Here is a 24,133-nt window from a genome sequence, read left to right on the forward strand (position 1 = left end):
TTTTTTTTTTTCTACCAGGAATTGAACTCAGGACCTTGCACTTGGCAGGCAGGTGCTGTGCTGCTAAGTTATACCCATGGTCCTCTTCCAACTTCAATAATTTTAAAGAAAGTGTACACGAAGTCACTAAAACAGTAATCATCATATATTTTATTTCATGCCAAGTAGTACCACTTTTTTACTTGTTAATCCTTCCCTTTGTAACATTTCCTTCTCTTATGCTTTTGTTCTATGAACAGGAGAAGCAAGCATGATACGTCTCCGTTCAGTGGAAATAAATGATTACTTCTACAAGTTCAGACACTGATACTGAGGAAAGTTCCATTCAGCTTTGATTTCAGTGATTCTGATGTTTTGAGACATATTGTCTTTGAAAGTCACAGAAATTTGTGGGAGGATGCCACATAGTATTGTTTAGTTTCTGACTTTGAGACACTTTAATATTTATTAAATACATTTAATATAATGTACATATCAATACTTGCTTTGGATCAGAGCTATGCTTTCTGTTTTAGAGATCTGAATTCAGAAAAAATACACTATTGAGTCTAAGACTATTTAGTTTTCTATTAGGTGTCTAAGCACAGCGTGGAGAATCAGAGGATGCCAATTCATGCACCATTCTAAACCCGAGATACCAACAGATCAATAACATGTAGTGCTTTTTTCAATGGACTCTGTTCTTGGTAGGGAAGAGTATGAGATATATAAGCACTTATTATATGATGCTACAAATTCTCAGTAGAAATATAAATTGTCTTTTCAAGAAGAAAGAAGGACCAGTTCTATGAATTTCTGCATGAGAACTGCAGCTTATTTTTGGTCCCGTGACTGAAGCAAATAGGAAAGACTGTCCCCTAATGTCCTGCGGTGGATGCACATTCTTCACCTTTTTAGATCAACTTTCTGGTCATCTACATTTTGGACTGAAAGCCAATTATCCATGAAGGCAGAACTACAAGTGTGTAAGTGTCATCGTTAGCAATTGCACTTATGTAAATAACTTTCTAGAGACTCTCTTCTTGTCCCTATAGTAGACAGCAAGCATTTAACCACAAAGCTACAAAAAGGCAGATGCCAGTGCCACAATACATACTTACATGGGATTCTTCCTGTAGACAGAATTAGAAAAAAAAGACAAAACCATTCCAAAATGCATCTCATTAATTATATAAAAGTCCATCTTACAAAAACTGGAATGTCAGAATTTCAGGTGTGTAACGCAATCATTGAGTATAACTATTGTGCTCACTCTGGGGATTACAAAGAATACATATGATGTAATTAGAACACAGGCTAAGATGAACAATACATAGCCAATATCATTGACACATTCTCACCTCTAAGGCAGACCTATTGTATGGTTCATACAATTATCAGTCAATAGAATAACTGAAAAGGAAACAAATATATTATCTGAATCTATCTGAACAAATAAATTGAAGTAATATTGATTTTAAGGCTCTCAGGGAGATAATTTAACATAATCTTCTTTAAAAACTTTGATCCAGAGCTAGGGACATAGCTCAGCTGTTTAAGCACCTGCCTGGCAAGCTCAAAGACCTGCTGGGTTCAACCTCCAATGTCGCGTGCCGGGCTGGCAGCGTGCTGAGTCAGCCGCTGAAACCGGATGCGGTGGCACGTGTTTGTAATCCCTCCGCTGGGGAGGCTAAAACAAGAAGATCATTGTGAGTCTGAGATGCATACTAAGACCCTGTACCAAATAAACAAACAAACAAACAAACAAACAAATGTTTTTAAAACATTTTTCCAAGTATATGCAGTAATGAATACTTATTGCTCAGAAACTGCCAGCATTCTCAATCCCATCTCTCTATTCACTGTTATCCTCATGTCAGTCATAAATCATCTTCACAAACATTTTTCTTGTGTTTACCAAAGGTTTTTTTTTTTTGAGAACCGGGATTGAACTCAGTCCCTTGCGCTTGCCAGGGAAGTGCTTATTCTGCTGAGTCATCTCCCCGGCCTCTTACCAAGTGTTTTGTTGATTTTAAAATACGTAACACTTAAACTGTGGAGTGACATAACAAATAATGCTCATAACATTCAGGTGCAATCTTGTGCATTTGATATATATGTTTCAAAATAACCAAAAAAGAAATATTCAGCAAATCTAATGCTTGAGAACTAGAATTATTTTGACTTTTTTGCATGCATTGCTGAACAGAAATAGTAAATTTTGTTAGTCTTGTAAAATATTTTTGATATTACTTTAAAAACTATGTTTCCATCATATTATACATTTACATACATATACATATGTAAATTTATGTATTTCAGACCGCTACGCTATTCACATGTTATGTTAGGACAGTCTCTGCCTTTATAATCTGCACCCTTGTGAAAGACCTGCTTCACATAACTGGATTTCAAATACTAGGGTCTGCATTCTTCATTGAGAAGAGTAGAAACATGACTCCACCAAAGTTAATTGCCCATTTTCTTCCAGGTTACACATCTATATTGTTGGTTGCAATCTGGAGAGAAAGCTGAAGCTGTTATAACTAAGCTTACTTTAACTTTATCTAACGAAGCATTAATAAAGGCATGAATTCTTAGGATGAAGGACAGGTGAGCATATCACATTTGAAGATTTATTTACCTTCTTTTTCTGGTGTTGATTTTGGTCATTGGTACTTCACGTATTTGAGGTTACCACTGGAAACATGTATTATTTTGGAGGTACACTGAAAGTCAGATGCAATGATTTTTTAAAAAATAGCCATCAAAACAAAATAACAAAAAACACCATTTGTTTTTTTTAAAGAGATGCTGAGAAATGTATATATATATATTTTCACCAGACAAGCTTGTAGAAAAGTAAATAAAAACCAAAACTGGCTAGGCAGTCAGATCATCATCAAAGTTATTACACTCCCTTATATTCCTAGCACAGAACTGTATTTCCCAACCTCCTGTGCAGGTAGTTATGGCTGCTGCACTGAATTTTTGCCAGGGGAATTCAATGTGTATCATTCCCAGTGCTTAAATAGCTCCCACGTCTGATTCTTAAAATTCTTTCTTTTCTGGAAACTGCAGAACTGGTACTCAAGACATTTTAGCAAGGGGTGAAATGTCCTGGGATGCCTCTACTGTTATCACCTTGAGTTTCTTACCCTAACAATCCTCTGACTGTCCATTACCAGAAATAATGATTTGAAATCTTGGTGGGCTGTTTATGTGAGTGAAAAATATGGTGTCTTACTGACAGCAATTTAATTTGGTAGTTATTTGTTATTACACATAACATTTTGCTCAAATGAACATTATTTTTTGGTTTTTTTGGCAGAACAAGGGATTGAACTCAGACCCTCGCACTTGCCAGGCAAGCGCTTATGCTTCTGAGCTATCTCCTCGGTGAACATTGTTTTCTTTGTTCCAAGACATGTTCCTATATTATTTATAATAGAGCCTTAGATTACAGGCCCTAGAATTACTGCAGTATGATGTTTTCTTGTTGTGTGTTTAAGAATTACAGACTCAACAGGAAGACAACATGCTATACTGTGTAAAAAATTAACTGCTGAGTAAAAGATTTTTGCTTAAATACCTCTTGAAGAAATAAATTCTCCAAACTAAAAGATTGTTATGAGAATTTGGGATGATACAGTTAAGATGTAAGTCAAATCAGTGTAAAAATTCCTAACATTTACAACTTTTTGTACAATAGTTTGATAACGTTTTTTAAAATTTTATTTATTTATTTTTGGATGACCAGGAATGTACTTAACAGGGAAATCCGGTATGATCACTAAAAAGAAATAACACACACACTGTAAGGAATTATGCACAAAACAGCATATATACTATGTGAAGAATTACGAAGTATTTTACAATAAAAGAGCAAAAAGGACACTTCATAGGAAAAATTATGACGGAAATGACTCTCAATGATAATTGTGTCCATAGGAGACAGCAGGAAAGAAATGCCTTCTTTCTATTTTAATGTATTTCCATATCTATAATCTCATTTGTTTTTATAATGTCCCTATACATTAGGACATAAAAATCCAAGACAAATCAATATAATAGTTCTTTCTATTATGCACAGTAAACATTTCCACCTGAAGGCAAAAGTTCAGTTGGAAGTCAAGTCAAAGTATTCCTATTATATACACTTTGGGGACTTGAAACCTACTAAAAGAAGCATCCTATAGGCAAACAGCCCTCCCAGTGATTAGAAAATTAGCTGCAGCGCCAAGTCTCTGATCTTTTCACATCACTGCTCAGCTTTGTGGTCTGTTTAGGCATTCCTACTGAGACATTTCGGTGTACAAACCCCAGAAAAATCCCAGGGTAACAATTAGTCATTGCAAAAGTGTGAGCTGAAGGAGACAGGATGAACTGATTTTAATAAAAGAGAGAAGAGGGTGCCATAATCAACTAGATTTTTCTTAAATTGATTTCTTAATGTAGCATGACCTGGCTTGGTATTTTAAAAAAAAATCAAACAACCATTTATGCAGACTTGCCCACATAATTTTGAAATGTAAATGTCTAGTTATAAAAAAGAATTACATGAGATGGCTTTTCAAAGTAATTACTCTTACCAATAAATAGATAAACTAACAAAAACACCATGCCTATTTTGAAGTTTTATAGACCTGTTGTCATATCATGAAATCTTGAAAAATTGTTTTAAGAGTTTGAAAATAACGTTAGAGAAAAAAAGAGCTACTGAGTGATTGAAAAATGATCAACCCATAAAAAGTAATGGAGAAACTTTGTGTGTATTACAAAGTAAAAAATGTCATTCTAAAAAATTACTCATATGGTGACTTTAGCTGTATGATATTTTGGAAGGCAGTAGTTTAGTGGGAAAACAGTAGCCATTGTCCAGGGCTTGGGGTGAGGTAAATGAGATAAACAGATGAAGAAAAAGAGACTTTTAAAATAGTGAAAATATTCTTTATGAGAATATGATATTGCATATATACCATTATGTATTTTTTAAATTTTTTATGTATCTAGGACAGGGTCTACAGCATCTACAGGGTCTACAGGGTCTCACTACATAGATCGGACTCATAGTGATTCTCTTGTTTTCTGCTTCTCAAGCTCTGGGACATTATGCACTTTTTAAAACAAACAGAGCTATGATGCTGGTGCCTACATATAATCCTAGCTTCTTGGAAGGCTGAGATAGGAAGATCACAAATTTGAGGTAAATATATGCAACATATCAAAACCCTGTTTCACAAAACAAAATAAAACATATACCTGTAACAAATATCAAGGAGACCTTAATGCAAACTATGGGCTTACTACTAATGTGTACATGTTGCATTATTAATTGTTGCAAAGGTATCTATAGTGTATTAATAATTGTAATAAATATAGTCCAAGTAAATCTTGTATTTAAAACCTATATCTTTAAGCTAATGGAATTTTCTAGAAGAAAGGAATCTATATGCTGATGGGTAAGTGTAGAAATGGGATGATTACATAAACTTGTCCAATATATAGCCAATTGTTTTCCTAAATATTTAATTGTATTAACAAATAAAATCTATTTATCACTTTTAAAGTAGGAGGATGAAAGTTTTTGAGTTATAATTGTAATTTTAAAAGAAAATAGAAGCACCACACATTGTTATTAAAATGAAACGCTGATTTAAGAAATGAAGGAAATCACTGAATCAAGACTTTGATGAGAAAATAAAGAATTTAAGGACCATTAGAGATGTTAAATAGTAATGCACTGCACTCTCATTTTGTAAGAAAGAATTTTTTTCACTCTCATAAAAAAGGTGGCTGTGTTTTAGAAATCAAAATGAAAATGATTTTGATTATAAAACAGAATCCAAATAGCAGTTTTCTAATGCCCGCATAAAGGCTGTGAATTTTATTAAAACAACTTTATCCACCTTCTCTCAAGTCTTGCCAGTGTCTAATCTCCTCTTTTGGTCACCAAACAAGATATGTCAGGAGCAAAAAGTTAGTCACTGGTATTGCATAATGACTACCATTTGTTCTGTGTAGCCAAATATGGTCGTGATCAACAGTTGACCAAACAGGACTTCTACTGTTGATTACTCAGATCAACTTTGCTCATAACTTTATGTTGTGGAAGCCCACAATGGAGATTGCATACACTGTCTTTATGTCTAAATTAGAAAATATAATATAAATTTTATAGTTTCCTTAAAGAGGAAAATACGTGTAGCTTGCCAAGCGCAAGGGTGCCATATTTGTACTATTTATCACATAGTTGTTTTGAACGTATATAATTAACCTCATGATAACTCAGTACTTTAATATTTGTAATAATTTGCAACATGAAGAAATTGAGGCTAAAGGAGGCACTTACAATTTATTTCTTCAGCATCCTATTGTGTGTATATGCCACATTTTCCCTTTCCATTCATGAGTTGGCTGATAGTTACGTTGTTACTAATTATTGACCATGATAAATATTGACACGGTGCAGATGGGCATGAAAATTTCTCTTTTGTATGCTGGTTGCAAATCTATTGCATATATACCCTAAATCTCCCGGACCAGAAAGTAGGCGGAACTCATGAAGTCATAGGGGTAGGCAAAGAGATCATGGACAAAAACCACACGGCTTATACTTGAAAGAATTAACAACTGGGACCGCCTCTTATTTAGAAATTTTTGCACATCAGGAAAAATTACCAACAAAGTGAAAAGACAAACCATAAATTTGCAAAAAGTCTTAACTAATAAGCACTCAGACAAAGGTCTGCTCTCTAGAATTCATAAAGAACTAAAAATCATTAAGGCCTCTCAAAATTTAAAGACCCAATCTAGAAATGAGATTCCAAGATGAACACACACTTCTGGGAGGACAAAATTACAGAAGTGAATAAATATGTGAAAAAATGTTCCACATCACTAGTCATCCATGAAATGCAAATTAAAACAACACTGAGATACCATCTCACCCCAGAAAGAATGGCTATCATAAAGAAATCAGCCAACAAAAAATGGTGAAGAGGCTGTGGGGAAAAAAGAACCCTTCTTCACTCCTGGTAGAATTGTAGACTGGTACAAATCCATTGGATATATACCCACTAGTGGGAATGATGGGTGCATGGTGTTCTACTTTTTTATTTTTGGAAGATGCCACATAATATTTTCTATCACTGTTAAAAATTAACTTTCCTTGAGAGAATGTTTTCTCTCCATGTGACTCTCCTTAGTCACACTCTACATCATCTATCACTTTCCTCTGTGTCTCCATAATTCCCTTCATCAGAATTTTTGGACACCACTGAGTCACGGAGAGCAAATCAGTCAACCAATGGCCATGACTTATCCACATGGCTGACACTAACAAAGGATCTACAAACTGTGGTATAGGGTTTCAGGGAAAACCCTGAGGGGATTGACTGACCTCGTCAGATACAAAAATTATATTTCTTGCTATATAGGTCTTGCTTTATCTTTGTCTTAACCATCCAGCAAAAAAGTATAAAAAAGAGGTCGAAAAAATAAAGCTATATTAATATGCCAAGCTGTAAAAGGCTCAAGCCAACAACTTCTGACTTTGCCAGTCCTACGGATAATCTACTACTATTATGGACTACTGGACTGTATGGGATTATTCTGCCAAATTCACGCACCAATAATACTTAAATGGCAATGGAATACCCATCTCTGACAAAACTGAACAAAAAGGTGATATAAATGAAGGACCATTTTGTATCTGTGTATACAAAATAGGATAGACAGCTACTTTCTCTTAATTCAATGAGATTTGAATAGTGTTTTGACAGCATATCACATCTGCATCTTGCACTATGAATAACTATTATGACGACAACAATATGCAATGTGTAAATTATTGAAACTGTCCTATTAATAGATTTTGAAACTGTCGCATTTCTATTTTTCTCAATAAAATTAACAAAAAAATTTACATTCCCCAACACTGTATGTAGTATTTTCTTGTAATCCTTATAAACAATCGTAATTTGATTTTTTTATATATTATTCATCCTTACTAGGATTATTTCAGAATTCATTGTGATTTTTTATTCACATTTCTGCATTGATTAATGATGCTTAAGAATTCTTTCATGGGTCTGTTGGTCATATATATATATATCTTCTTTGAGATATGATTCTTTAGGTCTATTGATCATTTTAATTGGGTTTTTCCTCATTGAAATTAACGTTTTTGGAACAGAACACTACAATAGATATATATTAACTTGAAAGAAACTTTCTAATTCTACATAGTAGTACAGTCTTTTTAAAACATATACCAGTTTAGAGTTGTTTTTCCATATAAAAATAACTAGGTAAGGTACTTGAAAAATTGAAATTTGTAGAATACACACACCCATAAAATAAAAATCTGATTTATATTACCAGTGGTTTGGGCAAAGGGAATAAGAACTAACCACTTAATGGCATAAAGTTTCATTTTGGGATTATGGAAAGTTCTGGGAATAAATACTTGTGATAAAAGTGTAACACTGAAAATGTTATTAATACTAACGTATTGTATACTTTAAGTGATTAAAGTGAACAATGTTTTTCTAAGTATACTTTATTAAAACAAAAAATATGAAATGGAGAATGTTTTCTGGTGAAACATCTGAAATGGGAGTAAGACAAATACTCAGAAATCTATATTTTTGAACTTGGGCAACATAGTTACTTTTGAACTCTTCTACTCCTGTATCTCATTCTGCCAATTTATCAATAATTTGGATAAAATATGGGATCATGTACATAAAATTATTTTTGTCAAAAGCATGAATGCTTTTTCTAATGTTCTTTAATTTTTTTCTATAAATAAGAACTCTGAGTTTTCCTGTACCGATATCACTGCAAAATTTTATTCTTTTGTTCTTTAAAAGTGTTTTAAACATAAAGTGCTATTATCATATTAGATCCTTTAAGCCACCCTGGGAAATAGAGGTTATTTCATGCTTCATTTGTTACAAGTAATAGATTGGGAAAATATGATTTAAGGCGATTCGGATATTTACTTAAATTTAACCAAAATCTCAGAGCCCAGCTTCTAAATATTCTGGTTCCAAATGCGGATTTTCTTATAATATCATGCTATAGGATAAGTAACTAATGGAGATAAAGTCCAGGATTTTCAAGTTGAATCATAAATATCACAAAGCACTTACATTCAAGCCAGTTTGTTTTATGTGCTGCAAGACTCTATGCTTTCTACATCATGAAAATAGGAATTCATGCATGCTTCTTACTGGAGGAGAAAAGGTCATAAAACATCTAGGTTATAATAGAAACTGAATTAATTCAGTTTTATAGAATAGCCCCCCTGAGGAATTATCTTGCTGAAACAGATAATCTATACATTTCAAATTTAAAGACAAAGCACAAATAAATTATAGTTCTATCTTGTAGCTTTTCATTCAGAGAGCTTGGCACTTAGTATTGACTCCCATAAATGAATTATGAATTCCAAAATATCAAATTTTATAAATATTGTTTAACGGATGAAATTTTCTGAAAACTAATATTAAATCTTCTTATGTCGAAGAGATTTTATTAAGAAAAACACTTGACTTGTGACTTATGGGTGGATGTGTTTACTTTAAACTTCAAATTGCTTAAGGATTTGAGTGTCAAAATTTTTAGTTTTCATTTTTGTTTGATTTCTTTTGGTCCCATTTTAGCTCTCAAAGCCAGAAAATCAGTAACACACTCCATCTAACTTTGTCTTCTCCTTGGAATACACCATACATCTCTTACAATTTCCCAGAATTCTGAGTGGAACACATTTCAGGACTGTGAAGTCAGACTCAAGATATTAAAGCTGGCTAAAAATATGATTCTAAAATGATGTCACCTGAAAATGCAGTAGTGTTAAAGAAGAGCACACAGTACTAATGTTAATATTTTATTGATTACTTTTTTAAAAAACTTGGGTTATATATCAGAGTGAAAGGTTGGGGGTGCTTGAAGCAGTAAAATAGTATCAGCACTAGGAAATTAGGAAATCCTTTTCACCATCAAGCAAAGTAAGTTATGGCAGGTTCTTGCATCTTCCTTTACCTTCCTTACCGTATTATTCCCACACGTAATATGCCCCCAAGAGACACACTCCAGTCAGGTTTAACTGAGTCAAATAGGCATGGTCAGAGGCTGATAGTGTGAACAGTGGGACATTGTGTAACTCTGCGCATTGTCTGGCAGAGCGATTCCTTCTACAGGGAAAAGGAGTGAGAGCTAAGCTGCTTAGGTCAGCACTTCCACAAATCCTTCTGGAGGGAAAGCGTGAACCTTTATCTAGTACATGGAGGAGATAAGGACCTTGTAACAATAAAAATAAAATGCTATAGGCTTAAATTAATTTGGAGTCAACTTAACAGTTTAGCCTCCTACCAAAAGTATATCCAAAGAAACAACCACTTCATGCAACAAACAAAAAAATAATGATGCTCAGAAAACACGATGTAAATTCAAAATGCTGAGCTTGTTATTTACTAACTGAAAGCTTCATCCTTTCTTTGTGAAATAGGCTGCAGTCAGCTGTTGTACCTGTAGTATTTTTCCTTCATTCTCTTGGGCATTGATACCTAGATATTATTCTTACTTTCTTAATTTGTTATAGATTAGGTTCAGTGGTAACACTGAAACATTGTGCATCTTCAAACAGTTAAATTCAATTTACACTTTCCTCCATATATAAAATTATGAAAATCTATTTTCATAATAGCTTTTTATAATATTCAATCACAACAGATTTTCCACAAATGTCAATTACTTATTCTCTTTCATCAAATATGGAATTAATTTGGATCTCCTGGAATTGTTTTAAGAAAATGAGGATTTGCTTCAGGAAAAAAAAAACTAAACAAACAAAAAACTCTAGTCACAGTGTGTCAAAATGGGCACCCAGTGCCAGGGAGATAGCTCAGTGGAATTAGAGCTTCGCTGGCAAGTGCAAGGGCCTGAATTCAATTCCCGGTTCTAAAAAAAAATAAAAATATAAATAAAAAAGGGCACCCAAAGGCAAAATGTGCCTTGGAACAAACAAAAGAAAATAAGAAGAGGGAGGGGGCGAGGGAGAAAGAAAGAGAGGGAGAAGGAAGGGAAGGGGGAAGGAGGAGGAGGAGGAGGAGGAGGAGGAAGGGGAGGAGGAGAAGGAGAAGAAGAGTAAGGACATTGATGCAGACTTGCAGTAGGTGCAATTTGCTCAGGACTTATAGGCAGAGCTGTGTCTTGCATGATGGCAAGACAGGCAGATCCCCATTCCCCAAGGCAAGATAAAGGGGTTTACACAGTAAGCCAAAGGTGAGCCATGGCCAGTTGGAATACACCTGATTTTTGTAAGAATCCATTAACAGGTATGTATTGTGAGTGTCAGTTAAGAAATAATTTGAACACAGTAGCTAGTGCAACACATTGACTTGTCTTAGTGGGTTTCTTGTTCTTATAAGATCTGTAATACATTTTGGGCTTATCTGGGCAGGAAAAATGGCTATTAGAGTCAAGATGGCTATAACCATATTAGTGTGAATTCTACAGGACCTCAAGAAAAGTTAGTTAACTTACACTAAGGTAAAGTCCAAATACCTTCTTCTATAATGTGACTATATTTAGATATGTATGGGGACAAGACTTGCCAAACAGATGAAGACCTTTGAAAAGTACAAAGGAAATTTATTATTTCATCTAAAATAAAATGTGCATTATGTTTTATTTTAACTAAAGTTATTTTAAATAAGTTTCTTTTACCTTATTTTTTAAATAAAGAATTTTGTTCCAAAGACTTCAGGCAGTAAAGGAGATATAATCATGTCCTATAAATTTTTACAGTGTTTTCTTTCTGTCATAAACAGTCAGGTAAGACTGCTCTTGCAGGTAGACAATTCTTACATTATGAAACCTAATATTAAGCTTACTATTTTTGTTATTTGTGCTTCAATACAGGAGAAAATTAAATCTTTCTTCTGAAAAGTCTCAGTGCATATGAATCTTATAAATTTCAAATTTGAAATATCACATATATAAAGATTTTAAAAACATTTGATATACTAATATGACAACTATATTTTAATTTGGAAAAATATCAATTGAATGTACTGCCCATGTATATTATTTTAGGAAACAAAAACACATTTTTAAAATAGTGCTCTAAACATGACCAGTTCATAACTGTTCTCCATTGTACAGGGTTGTCCCATGTAGTCCGGAATGGTGGAAAATTCATGGCCGCCCTCCAATGGGGCTGGGGAGATAGCTCAGGAGAACAAGCACTTGCTTGGCAAACACAAGGTCCTGAGTTCACCCTGGTGCTCCCCAAACAAAACAAAAACTGCAACCCATTGCCACCCTCCTGCCACCATCTTCTGAGTCCTGGGATTGCCAGCATGGACCATTGCGCCTGGCTGGTAGTCATTATTCATCACTTTAAAAAGTTCATTAACTAAGTGATTATTTAGTAAGACCTTGTTTAGTTTGCAAAAAGCATGGTTTATTTTTCATGAGGTTTCTTAGGTTAAAGCAACAAAAGATTAAATAATCTGATTTTGAGTGTATTTTATTTTTTGTTTTTATTATTTTTTTAGTTTTTTTAATTTTAAAGAAAACACAAAAAGTTGTAAAAAAGCATTAGAAATGGTACAGAATTTGACTAAACAAAATGCTCACAAGTACACACACACACATCATTCAACAATGATTGTTACAGTGCTTATTGTTATCTTCAAATTAGTTATTTAGATTACTAAATATGTCTGTAAGGTTGGCAAAAATTATAAAAAATTAAAAAGGAGGGAGAAAGAGAAAGAGAGAGAGAGAAAGAGAGAGAATGAAGCATTAACTACTCTTTTCAAGACCAGCAGAAATCAGCAGTACAATTATCCAAGCTATCCTATACTCTTCCCAGATATTTTAGACAATAATAACTTTTAGAAAGGCAGAATTTCTTTTAATTAGTGTTTGGTATAGTGAGAAAAAATTTTAGAAGTTATTTTCTATGAGTAAGGGAATTTTTTTTACTGTTTTAAAACCTTTATTAGTAGTTAACTCACAGTTTATGTCATACATCCACAGAAATGCTCACATGTACACACACACACACACACACACACACACACACACACACACGAAAGTAAGATTAAATAAATTATAATTCAAAAGTATTTAATAATGTCTTGTTTTTAGCCCATGATAAGAACTTAACCCACTTAAATTCTGTAACATACATGGAAAGATAACACAACACATTTACACACACACACACACACACACACACAATTAACATTGTTTTAGTACATTTTGACAACACTCTTTAAGTAATGTCTCAATTTGATGTCTTTTTGTGCTATTACTTTCCTGTTTCTCTCTACCTCACTGATCGAGTCTTTTGATGCTCTGAGTTGGCTTCTATGGCTCCTTATGAACACGATGGGTGGAAATGCCCTTTCTAAGCAAGTGTTACACACCAGCTCCCAAAAGGCAAGGTACACACACTTGGTCTTTTCCTCCAGCCATCAAGAATGATCTCTGCATACTGAGAAGTATAATTAAGACCATCAATCCATTCTGCTAATGGCCAAACTGAGGAATGGACATGATATTTCTAACAAGAATAAATCTCATGGGCTACTAGAACTAGTCTCACTGGGCTCATTATCCTTATTTAATTAAGGAACCCAGAAAATTCTAAGGACTCCCAGATCATTCATATTACTTTTCATTCCAAGCCTAGTAGGACTGAGTAAGCCTCTTCTTCTGATCTCATTGAATATCTTGGGTATTTTCTGATGATTAAGTCAGACATTCGTAAATTATAGCTCCATATATCCTACACTTTGTTTGTAAGTTTCTTGGTTGACTTACGCAAAATGTAAATGTGCTTTTTAAGTTTTCCGTTTCTTAGAACTAATTTAGTAACTAATGTCTCTGTTTACCCAATGATTTTCTACCACTGGTTTGGAGAAGCATTTTTAAAAAATATTACTGCTATTTACTGACCTTTTATTCACTATCTCTGTATTTGCAATTTATGCTACTAAACAACATTATATATCTTCTCTACATAGTACATTTTTTTAATGGAGCTTACCTATTAGTTTGAGGACTTCATCTCCAAAAAATGAAGACAATGACACTCAAATAAAAGTTGCAATAATACACTTTTGCAAGCACTGTTTTCCATTAAGTCAGTAAGAATTTATATATATATATAAATTTATATATATATAAAGCATATATATATTATGCTCCCAGTTTGATGTTATTTCTCCAATGACTGGCATTTGTACTGAATATTCATAGACATTCTCAGAGGAGTTCTTAAATTGCACATCTGCAGGAGAGTCATGATTATGATGTTGAATCACAAATCCTGTGCCTTCGACATTTACTATGCATTGATCATCCCTGTGCCCTTTTGCCCTGCATATGTCCCTTGCAGGTAAGCTGAAATGTGAGAATTATAGCCCTCTGAACAGCAAGAGGAAGGAGCAGCAGAATGTCATTTCAAGGCCAAAGTGCTTAAGAGTTAGCATGTAATTTTGCAGTTTGCATATTTCTCTGCTGCAATGACCTCAGGATACATACATGTTATTGACAAAACCTCTATAAAACTTGTTCTATGAAGGCATATGTAACACAAAACCCATTAATAAGTGTTTTTGATTGAGAAAATTTAGATATATGCTATTGTTTTGTTAAGCAATTGGAACTTAAGGAATAATTTGTTATTGAAACAAAACTCATTGTCTCCTGATTAAGAAGGTATTCTGGTCTCTGGGTCTGGTATAATGAAAACTTTCCTCCTTCCCTCTGATAATGTACATCCTGGTGAAAAACAAAGGTACCATGGTGGGGAGTGATATAAATACACACAGAAAATTTATTATGCATTATATATATATTATATTATAACTTACATCAAATTCTTTATCTATATGCTATTTTTGTTTTGAAAATTTATTATACATTTCATATATATTACATTATAGCTTACATTAAAATCTTTATCTCTATGCTATTGCTGTGTTGAAAATACAAGGAAGTGGAATGTTGAGGAAGCTACAATTGTTGATACGTTGTTTCAACCTGAGAAGTTCAGAAGCTTAACTAAGTGACTCAGCAATTCTTTATACTAGGGTATAGAGGATATGCGCTAGGGTGGCTATTCATATCCTGGGCTGTTATAATGGCTGACACCTTGTGTCAACTTGAGAAATTTGAAAGCTTGACTGAATGACTCAGCAATTTCATATCCTGGGATGTAGAGGGTCCACCCTGAGGCAGGTAGTCTGCATTCAATGTCAAGGGGAGAAAGAGGTATGTTTTATCCCCTTCTTCCTCTTGTTGCTTTTATTTTATTAATTTTATTGAGAAAAAATTGCAATGTAACAGCTTCAAAACAGGTTGGTAGGAGAGTTACAACAATTAATACATTGCATATTGTTGTCTTTGTAGTAGTCATTCATAGCACAAGATGCAGACATGATATCCTGTCCAAACACTATTAGTACAGATCTTTCTTATTATTGAATTAAGAGAAAGTAGCTATGTATCTATCCTGTTTTGTATATACAGATACAAAATTGTCCTTCATTTATATCACCTTTTTTGTTCATTTTTGTCAGAGATGGGTATTCCATTGCCATCCAAATATTGTAGGTGCATGAATTCAGCCAAATATTCCAATGTAGTCCAGTACTCTACAATAGTAGTGGCATAACCACAGGACTGGCAATGTCCGAATCTGATGACTTGAGCCTTCCACAGCTCAGCATGTTAACATGGCATCACTTTTCATACCTCATTTCTACACTTTTCTGCTAGATGGTTAAGAAGAAGATAAAGCAAGACCTATATAACAAAGAATGTAACTTTTGTATCTTACATGGTCACTTGTTGCTTTTGATGTTTTCTGTCACCATGAACCTTTGTTTTCTGCCATGCTACCTGTCTTGGAGCCAGCTGATTATGGATTGGAACCTTCACAAACTGTGGGCTAAAAAAACCTTTTCCTCTTTAACTTTTAATGCCATGGATTTTTGTCTCAGCAATGAGAGATAAGTAATTAAGAGAGAAGCTATACAGGCACAAGTGTCATTAAGAATATTTAAAGCGGCTCAGTCATACGTGTATAAGTTGCTGTGATGTAAATTCCAGGGAATAAAAGCTTGCAGGAAGGGGTACAAAGGTTTTACCAAAAAAGGGCAAATTTCAAAAAAACAGTGATTCTAGTTCTTCAAAGACATTCGCTAAAACAGTTGTTAAGGAAGGGGGACCTAAGTTACATATGAAGAAGTTTAAGAAAAATGCCACAAAACCTGGGGAAAAGGCTGTGGGGCAATTCAAGAATAAGCAACAAGGGGATACAGGGCCAAAGAGCAAATTCCAGCAAGCAGATAGATTCAGCAAGAAGAGGAAATTTCAGCTGGATGGTAAAAGTGCTGACTCAGCATCAATGAAACCCAAATGGGATGATTTCAAAAAAAAGAAAGAAAGAAAGCAGAAAGGCAGATCAGTGACAAAAGTCAATGATATAATTGTTTAAGAAAAAGATTTAAGAAGTCTCAAGAGGAAAAGACTGTGAGAAAACAAAGGGAATGAAGTTGATGAGTGATTCACAGAAGTTGGCTCAAGGAAAAGCTAAACTATTGCATTTGCCCATGACTCAGCTCATGTGATCCAGTGCTATATCTAGTATGGCAAGGAAGAACAGAGAAAAGAGGCTTTTGAAGAATGGCAAGATGATTTGCTTGAGTTAATGTCTCATTGCTGGGACAAATACCTGACACTCAAAATGAAGGAAGGAAAGGCTTATTTAGCTCACAGTTACTGGAAGTTTCAGGCCATACTCAGCTGATTCCAAGGCAGACTGGCACATGGTAGAGGGCAGCACTTTATGATGGTGGAAGGCAGCAAAACAGCAACAGCAAAAGGGATGAGTAACCACAACAATGGCAACAGAGAGCAAATCTCTCTCTCCTCCTTATCTGCCCCAGGCTGGGTGTAGCAATCACACCCATTATCAGTACTCAGACCCACAGTCCCAGCCTTGGATCATGAATGGATCACAAATTCTAAAACCATGCCTTAATGACTGCATGAGGCTTTGCGGGGACAAATACACACAAACCATAAAGCTAAATCTTCTAGAAATGTTTTTTTCTTTCTTTTTTTTTTTCTGTATTTAGCACAGAGTCTAGAGGGTTTCACTATGTAGATCGGACTCTTAGTAATTCTCCTGTTTTCAGCCTCCCAAGTTCTGGGATTGCAGGTGCAGGCTAGTCTCAATTGCTATTTCAGCGTGCCCTACTGACTGGGCTCACACTGCACGCCAGGGATCGAACCCTGGCCACTATTCTCTGCCTAAGCAGGTGCTTTAGTCTGCTGAGGTATCAGCCCAGCACTATATTCTAGAAATGTTAAGAAATTTCTCATGTATGAAAGTAAACCACAAACTGCAGAGATAATCCAAAGTTTTCAAGGCCACGTGAGGAAGACACTGCAGCATGCAGAAGCCAGGGCCATTGTGGCATATGCGTACAATGACAAAGCTGCTTAGAGCAGAGGAATGTGCTGAATGAGGAGCTCTGTGGGAACACATTTCAGCTTTACATATCTACAGAACAACCAACTCTGGGAAAAATGTTAGAGATATAGTCAAAAATCAGAGCTTGTTATGGATGACATGAAATGGACTCTAAGCCCAGTGGCTCAAAGTGAAACTGATTAAGCACTCATTAGTCCATAAAATATCCTTGGCTTTTTAAAAAGCTATTCAACCCAAAACTCAGATCAGAAGTAATTAATGTCTTCTGTGAAGTGATGGTGTACCTGGAACATACAAGTGATGGTGCCAGAGTGGCCATGCGCTGCTTGTGGCGTGGCACACCCAAGGACAGAAAAGTGCTTGTGAAAACAACAACTTATGTAAGAAAAGTGGCTAACGGCCAAAGTTCTCATTCTGTTTTGCTGGCAGCATTTAATTGCATTGATGATACTATGCTTATGAAGCAGATAATCCTATCAGAAATTGTCACTTCATTGTCTATCACAGTAAATAACAAATGTAGAAGGAAGGTTTTGTATTTACTGAGCCCCAGAGACCCTGCACATATAGTATGGGAGATCATGGAGGTTCTGCAGATAGATAGAAATGCACAAGTAAAAAAGATACAGTGATCTACCATGGTGAGCTCTTAGACCCTATTTCTCCCACTTTGCTAAACTACCTAAAAAGAAATACCCAAGAGACGGTGCTGGATAAGTCCACATTGGTGCTGGTGCCTGACATTCTGACATCTGGCACTGAAGACATTCTGCCTGCCATGGGCGCTATCTCCAGCCTGGCAGCAGCGACACTCTGCCGGCAAGCATGAAGAGCCTCATGTTGGGGAACACCCTGCGGGACAGCTCATTTCTAAGTGTCTAATAGAGAAGATTAAAAGATGAAAGAGAAGGGTGTTTTGCAAAAGCACTCATACAACATGCTGGTGTGAAGAATCTGATCCTGGGCCAGTGCATACTGGGGTGCGATTATTCTTTCCAACCTTCTACAAAATACTGATAAAGAAGTTACAAATAAAGTCAAAGCTGGGCTGAAAAACCTGACTTCCATATTAGAAACAAACAAAAAACACCAGCAAAGGAGCAGAAACTCTATAGTTGAAGAACTAACCACATAAGTTAAAACAGTTAAGAACAAAATAGAAACATTTTCCCCATACTCTGTTCAGTTTTTCCCACTGCAGAAAAGAAGGGTGAGAGGCCACTTGACAAGTAATTTGGGAGCTCTGCAATGTGTTTCTTTTCACTTGAATCTATTATATATAAAATTTTAAATCAGAGTATGTGAAATTGACACAAAGCAAAGAGATGAATAGGAGACATGTACAGTGATGGGGCAGAGTAGAATTATCTTCCAATTGTGTGACAAAGCTGGATAATGTAAGAGGAGGCCAGAGGAGATTTTTTTAAATAATCTAACATAAGGGCTAAAAATCAAAAGATAAATACAATCTAAAATATTATTTATTGGCTTGAATAATGTGAAATGTTTATCAAAATAATAACTTCTAGTCAGACAAAATATAACAAACAAAACAAACAACTAATGAATAAACATTCTCTCATTCTCTTGGACAGGATTTTCTTCCTCTGATTTCTTGCTGGCATTGTATTTTTGGAACTTGCAGGACTTGTTACTGATAAAATGAAAATATACAGTAATATAAAACACAGTAGACAATAGGCTCCGTAGGAATAAGCACTACAGCTTTTGATCTTAAAATCCAGTAACATGGCCCTAAGGTGCCATGAAACAAAAGCATAAGGTAGATAAATCTAGGATCGTACAGAGTACAAAATTTTATTTGGGACTTACTGATGAACTGCTTAGAACATGAGCTTACCCCTACTGTTTGAGTCAGGAGGAAGGGGCATACATACAGGTTAGGAAAAAAGTGACCTCAGCAAGCTGGAATCTGGCTGCACTATTTCAAGATACATCAAAGATATCAAGTGCATCCTGGTGCAACAGCACCACAATCCGATTAAAACAAAACGTCCACTTACTGATCTATAGTATGCTGGGGAAGTATGCAGGTAACACTGATCAGGGTTGCTCAGGGGCAATCAGGGCAATTACAATGGAAAGTCACTGCGGTCAGGTCAAGCTTAGTTCCTAAATTCTATGTCTTACAACTGACTTCGTTTATTCTGATCTGTGCTGAGATGGTATGGATTCACTATGTAGGCAGCAACCATGAGGCTATTTTGCTGCCTGTAACCAGAGTCCACAACAATAGGGAAGGCATAGGTGAAAATAGAGACAAAGAATAATTATGCAAAAATAATAAGTATTTTTCTCAGTAGGAGTTCCAGAATTTGAACTAACAGTCTAATATGTCTCCTCTAGAAAAACCAATTTCCAATAAGGCTTTAATTTGTGTTTTGTAGTATAAACTGAGAGTAGATGTACTAACACAGACATTAGGTCAGAGATACAGCGTTTAGTATTGGTAGTCATACAAATTTTTCTCTGAGATGTAGATGTGGTTTTGTAATACTGCTTTTCTCAATAGGTAATAGAGAAAAGGTAATTTCACTTTTAAGCAGTAAATATTGTATGATAGCTTTCACTAAGAATATACTATGCATCATCAAGATTTACATGTGTAATATAAAATTTTCAAATTCAATCTATGGGCTGACAAGTGATCACAGTAGCTAAAGTTAGACTGAATTTACCTTGATCAGAGCATAAGAAAGTTAGCTGGTTCAGGTGGTACCACAGTGAAGATCTTTTGTTCATGTAAACTGTAGGTACAGGAGAGTATGCAATGTGTAAATTATTGAAACTGTCCTATCAATTTGATTTAAAACTGTGTCATTGCTATTTTGTTTCTCAATAAAATTCTGAAAAAAATAAATTAAAAAAAATCCTAGGTACACGAACCCATTGAATCTGGATGCAACCAGAGGTACAGATTTCTGTGATATAACCACTAGGTCCTGCTTGATGGACTAGAAAACACCTGGATAGTTCCTCCAATCAATGGCACATCAATCATTGTCTCTAAGGCATAATGCTGTTAACACTGGACACTTGGTATCCAGCTGGTGAGTACTATATACTGCAGATAAGTCTTGGCAGTGTTCTGTTTCAAAATAATGTCATCTGTCAGTCTAAATACCAGTACCAGTATGTGATCCATGGAATCAATTCCAAATCTGTGTAAATATCCCCAGTCATTCATGCTGTTGAGGCTGATAATGGGGCTTCTATGAGAGATACGGTCTTGGGCTCTTTAGCCATCACTAACAGATACATTTGAAGGATTCCATTTTTTAGCACAAAACAGCTGAAAATGATTTTCAAATGGGAATTAACCTCAAGCACTTGGGCATGAAAATTGATATATTATTAAAAATAAGTGTTCTGGACCACCAATTGTACTCAAAGTAGAGCCCAGGACCTCATATATGCAAGAGTAGTACCGTGGATATATCAAAGATACATCATCTAACAGGACAATACTAGTAGCATTATCTATGTTGGACAAGATCACAGCAGAAATGGAACTAATATAATGAGCATCGCACATTTGGCCCACATGTTGGATCCTCCAGTGTTTCATTAAACCAATCACGGAAGGACATGCCAGTCCAGGAGGTGAGCAACAGTGCCTTGAGATATTTTCATTACCTTATCCTGGGCGTCAAATACTTTGGGTATTCAACCAAGATGAGGTTGTCTAAGTGTCTACACTTATTGTGTTAAGAAGCTGTTCTTTTCTACTGACTGTGCTAACAGTGGATTGTAAAGCTGGTGAAAATATGATATGCTGTGTTTGGGAGACTAACCTCAAACAGAATGGCCTATACATCTAGTGTGTCTATTTGTACTTCACATATAACTTTTTAAAACCATTGATACTGACAGTTGATTGGCTGTCTTGGTAGTAAAGTCTAATTACTGCATATTTATATCCTTTGCTTTGGTAAATGGACAATATAGTTATTATGACTTATAACTAGATGTTCCTCCAAAACCCAGTGTGCTCACAGGTGGATTTTTTAGGAGATGGCTGGATCAGGAGTGTGTGATACTGGATTAAAGTTTAGTATAGTTATATGTGGTGGAATTACTAAAGACGGAAGACCTAGACTGAGTATGGGTAGCACTAATTAAGAGGTTTTTATACTGGAGGTGAGCTCTCTGCTCTCTGCTGTACCTTGGATGGTTTGCCCTCTCTTGCCTTCTGTGTCCCTCCCATGCTACTTTGCCTTGGAACCAGCTGACCCTGTATTAAAAGATCTACAAACTGTGATCTAAAATAAATCTTCTTTGGACTTGTGGGTATCAAGTATTTTATACTAGCAATGAGACAGTAACTAAGAAAATAATCAATCTTCCAAGTAGATGGCTCAGTTTATCTGTCCATATATGGAGGTCTAATAATATGGCCAGTACAAACATGTTCACTAAAGGAAGGTAGCCTCTTTATTAAATGGTGTACTGGAAAACCAGCTTTTACATGCCAAAAACTAAACCTCCACATATGTCTATCACCATGCACTAAACTAAAGTCAAAATGGATTAAGATCTAAACATTAAAATAGAAACACTAAATCTACTAAAGTGAAACTAGGTAGAAATCTTGAAGATGGAGGAATAGGAAAAGAGTTCATAAACAAGCAAACAAAAAACTGCATGGGAAAAATTTCGCTGAATGAACAGCTGGGATCTTTTCTTACTGAAAAATACTTATATATCAATAGAAATGATCAATGGAGTAATGATAAAACCCAAGAATGGGGAAAAAAGTGAGTCAAATTTTCCTCAGATAAAAGACTTCTGTCTAGAACATATAAAGGATTTTAAAAAATCAGATCCACCCCATTAAAGCCCTAATCCAAAAATAAGCATGATATCAACATACACTTCTCAAATGAAGAAATAGAAATGAACAATAAATACATGAAAAAATGTTCAACATCATTGGTCATTTGAGAGATGCAAATTAAAACACTGAGATTCCATCTCACCCCAAAAAGAATGGCTATCATAAAGAAACCCACCAATAACAAATGATGGCTGGATTGGCATATCTGGTAATCTGAGCAACTAATTTGAAGATAGCAATATGTAATATAATAACCATCGCTGATTTCCTATCATTGGATTTTGAAATTCTGAATCATTTTTATTGTTTTTTCTCTTTTAAAACAACAACAATGATGATGACAACAACAATAACAACAACAAAGCATTGCTAGGGCCAGAGATTTGGTAAACCTGGCATTGGATTTTATCTGCCGTCAAATATTTGTATTTGAAGGGCAATTCTGCGCAGCACTTACACTCCATCCTACTTTAGTACTGTTTTAGCCATTTTCAAGTTTAATCACAGACCCAGTTCAGTGTTCAGACTAGGGCTAAGTACTTCATCTTAGTCAAAGCACCGTTGTCCATATTTCCATGAGCAGAGACTTAACAGGAGTAGGTAATGTTATGAAGTTAGTTGTGACTTTAGTCAACATTTTCATGCCCATCAATACATATATCTCAATATGGACTTTTGTCCCACTTGTCCCTGCACTGTCCATAATATAAACAATGAATGTTCATGACTCATGAGTTACTATCAGCCATACTATCTGTAGCTTTGCCTGTTGACCACTCAGATTTTCTCCTTTCTCAAGCTGGGTATTATCATGGAGGTTGTGCTGCAGCAACAGACCAGACACTGGGGTTCCCTGCTGCTGGGCCCATCTACACAAGAAGCATTTTCAGTATACGACAGACAACCGGAATGGTTGGTGAGGGAGTTTCATGGTATCATGGCCCAATAACCTGTACACCTTGGGAAGGGGGAGAATCAACTGTGGGAAAGATTGAATTTTATGGAAGCTGAAATTCATTTCCTTGTGCATAGTTAAGTGTTATCATAATGCTATTTTCTGTAAAAGAGTATATATTACACAATGTCATCAATACATTGGAACCAGGGAGTTCCACTACAGAATGAGTATAAAGAGAGATCTTGGGGCAGGAGATGAAAGCATAGCCAGCTGACTGGGAAAGAGGGTGTGGCCTGTTAACCATGACATCATAGGACTCATAGGCCGAAAATGTTTTCTACAATTCTCAGGAGTAATCAAAGAGGCTTTTGATAGGAAGATCCCGATGTGATGTCATCCTAAACAGTGTGACATACAAAAGACCACCCGAATTAGTCCATGACCACTGTGCTCTCTGTTAGTGGTCCACTCTCACACTATAGAGTGCACTTCTTTTTCGTGTCTTGAGTCGCACTTGCTCTGCAGAGCATGTTTATTTTCCTGCCTTTAAAAAATGTAAATCCTCGCTACTTTCGGCCTTGTCTTAAGGAATTATAAGTTCAGGATGGGAAAAATGTAGCAAACAGCAGTGGGAGGAGACATGAGAACCCCATAACCTAGTAACAATCCTGAGCCTCTGCTACTGCACATAGAAAGACTGGATAGGCACTTTCGTGGGTAGGAATATTGCAGTGGGTTGTGTACCTAGCCCCTGAGTGTGCCGTCATGGAGGAAATCATGCCACTCTGCTCTCTGCTGATCTTATTTGTTGTTATCGTCCCCTTTATTAATTGTTTCTTCTACTTGTCAGACTTTCTGATGTGGACCA

General features: G+C 35.4%; 1 pseudogene; it reads left to right on the plus strand.

Annotated features, from left to right (window-relative positions):
- The first annotated feature begins 11,278 nt into the window (after nt 1–11,278).
- On the plus strand, nt 11,279–18,644 carry LOC101588316 (annotated as a pseudogene).
- The last annotated feature ends 5,489 nt before the right edge of the window (nt 18,645–24,133 follow it).

This window comes from Octodon degus, unplaced genomic scaffold (genome assembly GCF_000260255.1).
Source record: "Octodon degus isolate 3935 unplaced genomic scaffold, OctDeg1.0 scaffold00028, whole genome shotgun sequence".
Classification (NCBI taxonomy): domain Eukaryota; kingdom Metazoa; phylum Chordata; class Mammalia; order Rodentia; family Octodontidae; genus Octodon; species Octodon degus.